The 8,888-nt window shown below is 46.4% G+C and overlaps 3 protein-coding genes across 3 annotated transcripts in view; all 3 read left to right on the top strand.

Moving 5' to 3' along the window:
• IPP (intracisternal A particle-promoted polypeptide) overlaps nt 1-8,888 on the top strand; it is a 523,673-nt gene that overhangs the window by 40,121 nt on the left and 474,664 nt on the right. The gene's annotated exons all lie outside the window — the stretch shown is intronic.
• RPS8 (ribosomal protein S8) overlaps nt 1-8,888 on the top strand; it is a 169,245-nt gene that overhangs the window by 108,168 nt on the left and 52,189 nt on the right. The window lies entirely within an intron of this gene.
• GPBP1L1 (GC-rich promoter binding protein 1 like 1) overlaps nt 1,337-8,888 on the top strand; it is a 44,886-nt gene continuing 37,334 nt past the window's right edge. Inside the window, exon 1 of the mRNA XM_060231735.1 lies at nt 1,337-1,585. The gene's annotated coding sequence lies outside the window, so the exon portion shown is untranslated. The remainder of the gene's footprint in view (nt 1,586-8,888) is intronic.

The raw sequence follows: 8,888 nt of genomic DNA, 5'->3' as shown, positions 1-8,888 counted from the left end.
ATGCAGAGGAGAGTAAAACCCTGGAGGACAACAAGATGTCCACATTGGGATGGTTTACTCTCCTTTCCCTAAAGTCAGCTTGTTTTCCACCAAGTTATACTCCCTCTATGCTGTGGAGTTTTGCGAGGAAAATTCTACTTTGTGAGCTACTGCATACATTAGTTTGCTCTGGGACCATTTTTCCTGAGCTAAGACAAAAATGTGTGAGCTGGAGGGTAAAAAACTATGAGCTAGCTCATACTAGCTCAGACACTGGTGGGGAGGGTGGGATATAAACCAAATAAATAAATGAGTGAGGACTAAGCCTTGGGTGCCAGAGCATAACATTGGGTACAAAAGTTGGTAACTAGGGCTCATGCAGAATAATTTTCTCCAATATCCTAAATTCGTTTGTGAGGACCAAACTGTCTGGTTTGTCTGCCTGTCTTCTTTATCCTTAAAGCCTTAGAGTGAGAAGTCATACTTTACTCAGCTTAGGACAGGATTCCAGAGACAGTTGCTGTACTAAGCACTACACAAAAGTTAAGTAGCACACTTAAGATTATTTATTTCAGCCCCTTAGGTATAATGTCCAGGTGTTTGAATTTTGTAAGGAAATATTTCAGAGTATGCTTTCCTGTACGCGGGACTTCGTGTATAATTTTGCTCCCCCTCTCGGTGTATCAAAGAACTACCGTCTTTTGCAATGTTTTTGCAAATTATTTTTCTTGGTTGGTTAGTATAGATGAAAAGCTTTCTGAGTTATTGCAGTGCTTTCCTTTTTTATGACGTTCTAAGATTCAAGCAAACTGTCACTAAGAACGGGGTTGCTGTACAGAAAAATAAGCTCATAAAATGCATACTTTATTTAACAGAAAAGTTAAGCATGAAGACGATTAATTGTTCCAAGATTTAGTTTAAAAGGTTAACTCTAAGTGACTTACAATGAATTATTTGATAATCTTGGGAACTGGCTAGAGGCGCACGCCTGGGAGTTTCTTCGCTGGTATGACTTTTCGTTGCTCGGTCTCTTTCTTGCCTTGTTCTTTAGGAATGGAGAGGGACGGGGGTGGAGAGGGGGGAAAGGAACAAACGAACCTCAAGACTTAAGCCAGTGGGATTTGATTGGGGAAGCGCGCACTATTACGAAAGCGCTAGTTGTGGCTTGATTAGCTATCAGTCACTGATAACACAGAGACACACAAGGGCCAGGGGAGAAAAATGCTTATACACACACGCATGCGCAAAGAAGAAATGGTCGACTCCGCGCGAGCGTCCGGAAGAGTGTTTCTGCAGCACGCGTGAGGTTGACGGGTGAGTAGGAGAAGAACGAGCAGGCGAAAGTGAGTGCGCGTGCGCTGCACCATTGGCACGGGCTGGCCCAGGTGGGTGTGTTCCCCCCGCGTGGGTAGCCCGCCCCCTCCGGCCCCCGGCCGGGCAGCCATTTTGGGCAGAGCTTTGTTATGATTCGGTCTGGGGAACTCAACCTACACGCAGAGTAAAGGGGGCTGCTGAGTTAGGGCCTGGTCCCGCGCGTACGGCCTTGAGTGAAAAAAGGAAATAAGAGTCGTCCATTTGGGAAGCCCGTGTCTTTGAGGGCGCTGAGGTAGGACCTGAGCAGGGGAGCTTGGACGGGGCGGGGGGACCGGGGCCGGGAGTGCAAATAGGCGGTTCTGGGGCAGAGGGGGGAAAGAGAGGTGTGGTCGAGGCCCTCGTTTCTACTTGGTGGTTGAGGGTGTCTTGGGAAGATGGAGAATGGGGCGCTGTCGGAGAAGTGTTTTGGGGTGACGGGGGTGTGCTTTGGGACCTGTTTGGGCATGTGTGTGAGGGAATCGGGAACCCGAGGAGAAGGGGATGCTGTTGGGAGTCCTGTAGACGAGAGGCATGTGAAGGTGGGTCATCTGAGATGGGGAGACAGAATAAGAGGAAGGAGTCTAAGGTAGGCCTCGGTGTACGAAGTTGAGGTGCGATTTGGGAGGTCAGAGTGGACTGGATTTAGATTTGGAAGGTAAAAATAAGTTTGTAGGGGACAGAGTAAGCAGTAAATGGATTCTGGGTGGAGAAGTGAAGGGAGGGGCATGGAGGAAGTAATGGCAACAAATATGGGGCAAAGAGAGCTGTGGGACGGAGATGTTTCGGACTTGACGGATAGGATGGGGAAGTTTGATCTAGCCGAAAAGAGTTGTGTGTGTGTGTGTTGCGAGTAAGCATAGGATTTCGAGATGGTGGATGCTGATTTGTGGTGGCCCAGTTTTTTGTGGACTCAAAACAGAACGTGGTGAGTTATTGATAGGACTGTTTTGAAGCAGTTTTCACTTTCTGTTGCAAGTGCAAAATGTAGTCGTTCAATGTCTTGGTGCTTATTATTCCCTTCCTGTATGAACGCGGAATATATATAGACTGCCATTAAAATAATACCAGCATAATTGTTCTTCCTGAGCAGCTGAGGAAGGATGGTGGTGGCTTGGAAGCAGTGTTTGAAGGAAAGTATAAATCAGACACTTTAAATACTTGGAATGTATGAGGCTTGTTGTTTTATGATTCTGAAGTTCTTGGTCACAAAGATTTATTATCTAAAGATATATCCTTGCTAGAATTACCATCAGACCTGGAAAAAATATCATATGCCTTTAATAGAGGCTTGACATCAATGCATCTATTTAATTTATAACCCACTTTTCTTCCCAGTAGGGAACCAAAGTAGCTTACTTCTCTCCTGTGTATTATCCTCACAACAACCCTTGTGAGGTAAGCTATGCTGAGAGTGACTGGCCCAAGGTAACCCAGCAAGCTTTCATGGCAAAATGGAGATTCAAGCCTTGGTCTCCCAGATCCTAGTATGACTACACTAACCACTGTACCATGCTGGCTGTCCTGAAAAGCTGCCATGAAAAGTTTCAGCTGCGTATTCCACAAATCAAGCCTCTGTTAAAGACACAAGACACTTTCTCCTAGACTGTCCCTTTTGTTGTGATTGTGTGTGTGAAATCCTAGTTGTCTAGTGATACCGCTGCTGTTTGATATTGGGTATATGCTTTTGTATGAAAGTAAAGTGTTCGGGCTTCATGCTTGTCTGTGCTAGCTCAAGATGTTGCTTGAAACTTCTCACTATTTAGAGTATCTCTGTTTTGTGTTCCTGGATTATCTGTCAGGGAAAGAAAGAGGGCTAAGTGCACATGTACATGTTATCCATTCTTAGTGCATTTTGGTTATTTACTGGCATGATTCAGAGTGAGCCCTAATCTGGGTAGTCCAGGCTAGCCCGACCTTAAAATCTTGAGTAGAGTTAGCCCTTGTTAGTGCTTATATGGCAGACCACCAAGGAAGTTCAGGGTTGCTAGGCAGAGGCAGCAATGGCAAAAAACTTCAGTTAGTTTCTTGCCTTGAAAACTCCATTGGGTTGCCATAAGTTGGCTGTAACTTGGCAAAAAATAAAAATCAGACTGATTGGTTTGGGGTTGATGCATATGTCTACCAATGTATTTTTAAATGTCAGTGTGATATCTTCATAAACCCCTTTCCTAATTAATATTAATTGAAATGTATCTTGTGTTCATAGCAGGGAATAGTGCATTAACATGTCGGAGCGGGAGTAGCAGAGTGAGGGAGATGACTTGCCCGACACAGGGCTTCAGGAAAGAAAATCAGGCAGACACGTGCAACTAGTGCCAAAAGGTGTATTAACATATATACACAACAAGTGCTCTCTTGTGCAGTCTATACAATATCACCTCCACGGACAAAGTGCTTCGCCTAACCACCATCTCACAGGGAGAGACCTGTGTGATGCACACACAGATCATATATAGTCCAAGCAGCCAATCCTGGCCGTGCTGACTCAGCAGATTGCATCACTTGGCTTCTGCCGGCTCAAGCCGGTCTGCTGATCAGGTCACTGTGACCTAGCCTGGTAGCTAGATCACCAGCTGTCATACTGTAGCTGTCAGACTGGGTTTATGTAGATTCTTGCTCCAACACACCTCCTAATCTATTTAAACCCAGTGCACCAAAACACTTTACACAGTTTACATACATGTCCACCAGCAACATTACAGTTCATATTTACGTAGCTCGGAACCCTTTCCGGAATTCGTTCAGGAACTCATCATGATTGTAAAACACATCATCGTGTTCCTGTTCAGCCAGCTCTTTCAGACGCTTGGCTTCAGCCTCCTTCTCCCTTGCCTCGCACTCTGCCACCCAGGCTTTCCATTTCTTAGCCTTTTCTTTTAACATTTCCTCAAATCCGGGTGGGTCTGGATTGACAGTCAGAGTGACATAGGGACACTTGTACCTAGCGGGACGTTGGCCTTTGGTGGACCTGGCAGACACCCGTGGCCCTGTGCTTGGACCAGCTTTGTCTTCTTCGGGTTGCTCTGTTCCCACCTCCTGGGCTGGTTGCTCTGCCCCTGTAATTGGGTGTTGAACCTCCTGACTCTCACACTTTACCTCCAGTTCCTGCATTTGAGGCTCTGCCTCCTGACTCTGCTCGTCAGGCTCTGTGCCAGCATTCGGCTCACCTTCTCCAGCCCCACTGGGTGCCACCTCCTGGGCTGGAGTTCTGGGCTGCGCTCCAACATCGTTATCGCTACTTGGCAGCAGGACAAATTGTTTCTGCAAGGAGTGCAACCTTGGCCAGCTGCTTTCTTCATTGAACTGGGCACTCTCACTAAGTGTTATCTTGCTTTTGCTATTGCAGAAACGATAACACCTGGCCCTTGGCTTGTAGCCCAGAAAAATTAGGCTCTCTGCCCGGACATCCCCCTCCCCGCTACTCGTGGAGTGGATGCCAACCCGAGCCCGTGACCCAAAGACTTTTAAAGAACTCAAATCTGGGGTCTTGTTCAACAGTAACCTGTAAGGCACATTTTTCACAGTATTACACCAAACCCTATTTTGCAAAAAAACAGCTGCATGTATGGTTTCTGCCCAATAGGTCATTGGCAGTTGTGCATCCTCTAACATGCAATACATCACATTCTGCAATACAGCCCCATGCCCATTTTCTCGGGGCGTTGCCGGGTTCGTCAGACGGTGGGCGATGCCCTTGTTCTCCAGCCAACGTTTCATCTGGTTAGATAAGAATTCCCCCCCTCTGTCGGTTTGTACAGCCAGGAGATTAACCCCTAATTGTCTCTCCACTGCTTTGACCCACTTGGTGAATGTCTTATACACCTCAGACTTATGCACCATGGTGAAAACCCACGCGTACCTCGTGTGGTCGTCGGTGGCCACCAAGCAGTATCTCCTCCCCGACAGACTCTTTGGCAATGGGCCAATAACGTCTAAATGGACTAGTTCCAGGGCTCGTGTGCTTTCCCTTGAGCTTTCTTTAGCAACAGCACACGCCTTGCTTTTGGTCTTCTTGCAGACCTGGCAATCCAAGTAACATTTGCAAGGATTTACTTTCAAACTAGGCACAAGCTCCAGGGTTTTCTTTAACGCCCTAAATCCGCAGTGCCCAAGTCTCCTATGGAGCAAATGTATACAATTATTGTGCACAGGCTCATTCGACACCTGAGCCACCTGGGCACAATCACTCTGGACCACATACAGTTTACCTTCCCTCTTTCCTGTCACAAGCAACTTTCCCCCACCTCCCAGGATTTTGCAGCAGGTTTTCTCAAATCTCACCTGGTATCCCTGGTCAAACAGTGTGCTAACACTCAACAGGTTAGACTGCAGTGAGGGTACATACAACACATTTTGCAACATACATTTCAGTGCAGGAAATTCCACATTGCCTGAGCAAACAGAATTGGCAGTGGTCCCATCAGCCAATCTCACATACTTATGCTCAGGACTGTCAATGTTTTTCAACAACTCCTTCTCGCAGCAGAGATGGCTCGTTGCCCCGGAGTCTAAAATCCAAGCAGACCCTGTGCTCTCTACTGCAGACGTGACCAGCCGGGTTGCTTCCTCACACGGGCTGGCGGTCCTCCGCTCTCGCCGCACACGCCCCCGCCTCTTCTCCCTCTCAGGGCAAGCTCGGAGCAGGTGCTGCGACGACCCGCATCCATAGCAGCGACGGACTGCAAACGCAGTCGGCTCCACTTCCTCCACCTTCGGACGCCTGCCAGCAGCAAAAGCTGGCTCATTCTTGGCTGTCTTCCCGGACACACCGATAACAGCACGCTGCCCGGCCGACACCCCCGGACAGCTCACGGCCGCAATTCTCTCTTGGAAGTCAAGCAGGTGGGCACAGACGTATTCCATGGTCAGGGTCGCTACGTCCACCGTCTCCAGAGAAGTTATCAGGGGAGTGTACTCAGGTGGCAACGACGACAGCAAAATGTACACTCTGTCGTCTGGAGCTACAGTCTTGCCTCTTGCCTCCAGCTCAACGAAACAGTCCGTTAGCCGTTTGATGTGATCTTTCACACACCCTCCAGCCGGCATAACGGTGCGGAACATCCTCCTTGTCAAGGCCATGAGGGAACCAGCAGTGGTGCTAACATGCACCGCACTCAACGCGTCCCAGGCAGCCTTGGGAGTGTCCTTCCCTCGCACATAAACCAGCTGGTCATCTCCTATAGATAGCACTATGTTGGCCAGTGCCTTATCCGATAACACAGTCTCGGCAGGAGATAAGTCAGCAGGGGGGTTACTCACGAACAGCCATTGCCCTTCACGCTTGAGGTAGTGTTGCATTCTCAGGCTCCACACCGCGTAGTTGGCTGAGGTGAGCTTCTCAACGGCTACTCCAAGCTGTTGCTGAGCCATCGTGCCGACTCCTCCTCACAGCTGGCTGCCGACGTCCCTCTGGCTCTCAAACAGAGAACGGTGGTGCTTCTGTGTCCTTCACCGGCGTTCCTCGCCTCCGGCTCTTTCCAAACTCACAGTCAGCTCAACTCTCAACTCTCTCCTCCGCGCAGCGGAAGCGTGCTGGGCCCATAACCCTGTCGGAGCGGGAGTAGCAGAGTGAGGGAGATGACTTGCCCGACACAGGGCTTCAGGAAAGAAAATCAGGCAGACACGTGCAACTAGTGCCAAAAGGTGTATTAACATATATACACAACAAGTGCTCTCTTGTGCAGTCTATACAATATCACCTCCACGGACAAAGTGCTTCGCCTAACCACCATCTCACAGGGAGAGACCTGTGTGATGCACACACAGATCATATATAGTCCAAGCAGCCAATCCTGGCCGTGCTGACTCAGCAGATTGCATCACTTGGCTTCTGCCGGCTCAAGCCGGTCTGCTGATCAGGTCACTGTGACCTAGCCTGGTAGCTAGATCACCAGCTGTCATACTGTAGCTGTCAGACTGGGTTTATGTAGATTCTTGCTCCAACATAACATTCCTGCTAAACAGTAGTAAATATGACCAGAGGAATTTCATGGGATTTGTATTTGTTTTAAAAACAAATTTCTATATTTTTATATCTGTCTTTATATCATACAGTTAAAAGTATAAATAGAAGTAAAAATTGTCTAAAGTATTTCATTTAACTATACCATTGACTTTAAAACAATCCATTTGTAATATTTCCTGCTGCTTTCAACATCTCAGGCTGTAATCCTAAGAACCTTTTACTGAATAAAAGACCCAAAGTCTGGTACACCTCAGACATTTGTGCTGGAATCTAGGAGTTCAGAATACTTCCTTTCCTGTATGAACCCACCCATGCCCTTAATTGTTCTGGAGAGGTACAGCTCTGTGTTCTGCCACTGGTGAAGATTTGATGGTTCTTTTATGGGATCTTCTTAGTAGAGGCAATGAGGCTTGAGAACTCCCTACCTCTCCTTCTTAGCATGACTCTAAAAATGTAAGACAATTTTCTTTCAAATGGCATATAGGTTGTTTGAAAACTGCTGTTCCTTTTTGCTGTTTGGGCTTTATCAAGAATTTATAATTCTAATTTTTAAAATGCTAATTATGGAATATAGTAGCTTTGTTTTATGTCTTTATTTATTGCTGTTTTCATCAGCTGCCCAATCTGTAGGAATGTTTGTCTCTTGAAATGGTTAAAATGGTGGGTCAGAATGACCAGGGTTCGACTCCATGCTTGCCATGAAGTTTACTGGATGACCTTGAGCCAGACATTCTCTTTCAGCCTAATCTACTTCACAGGGTTGTTAGGAGAAAATGGAGGAAAGAATCCCACCCAGAGGTCCTTGGTGGAACAAAAATAAGCTAAATAAACACATAATTTTTAAGGGGTTGTAAGCCTTACCTTTTAAGAACTGAAAGTTCTTGAAAGACAGGATACAGTTATTTTAATTCACTTTTCTCAGTCCTCCACTATGTTAGAATCTTTGACCATCCCAGTAGATCTTGCCTAATTTCCATTTGCAGGGAAGAAAATCTCCAATTTGCCCAGGTACCTTTGGTATAAAACTGGTAGATAATGTGGAGCATAAATAGTTTTTTAAAATGCATAAACATGTCACTTTTATTTTATTTGGTGATATGAAGTTCAAACGTAGTTTTCAGGTACTGGTTCTGATGAAAAAGTTTTTAACAAGTCAAGTCCACATGATGGCTAAAAAGATCTAAGCATCTGTGGGATATTATGAATTATTGGATAGCTAAAAAGTAACCTCTGAAGGACAAACCATTTGGAGAGAAAGTCTCCATGTTTGTGTTCAACAAGCTGGGCATTTTGAAGGGAAGGGCAGACATTTATGAACATTGGAGCCAACTGAGTAAGACCTTGGCTGAGAATCTACCACTCTTTGCTGATATTTGAAGGCTGGACTTGATGAGAGATGCAGGTGTAAGGGGGCCTTTTTAAGGGGTCCTGGGACCTGTTGGGTAGTATATTTTTATGCATATTGAATTTTTAAGCTGCATTGAGGCCTGCGTCTAGTGTGGGGAAAGTAGGTGAAAATACTTAAGTAATATTTAAATATCCTCACATTGACCTTTACAAGGCTGAGTTTTTAGCAGTTATACTAGAAAGC

Source organism: Heteronotia binoei, chromosome 2 (assembly GCF_032191835.1).
Source record: "Heteronotia binoei isolate CCM8104 ecotype False Entrance Well chromosome 2, APGP_CSIRO_Hbin_v1, whole genome shotgun sequence".
In the NCBI taxonomy this organism is placed as follows: Eukaryota; Metazoa; Chordata; class Lepidosauria; order Squamata; family Gekkonidae; genus Heteronotia; species Heteronotia binoei.
Note: the sequence above shows the minus strand (reverse complement) of the source record. Positions and strands in the feature narration are given on the sequence as shown.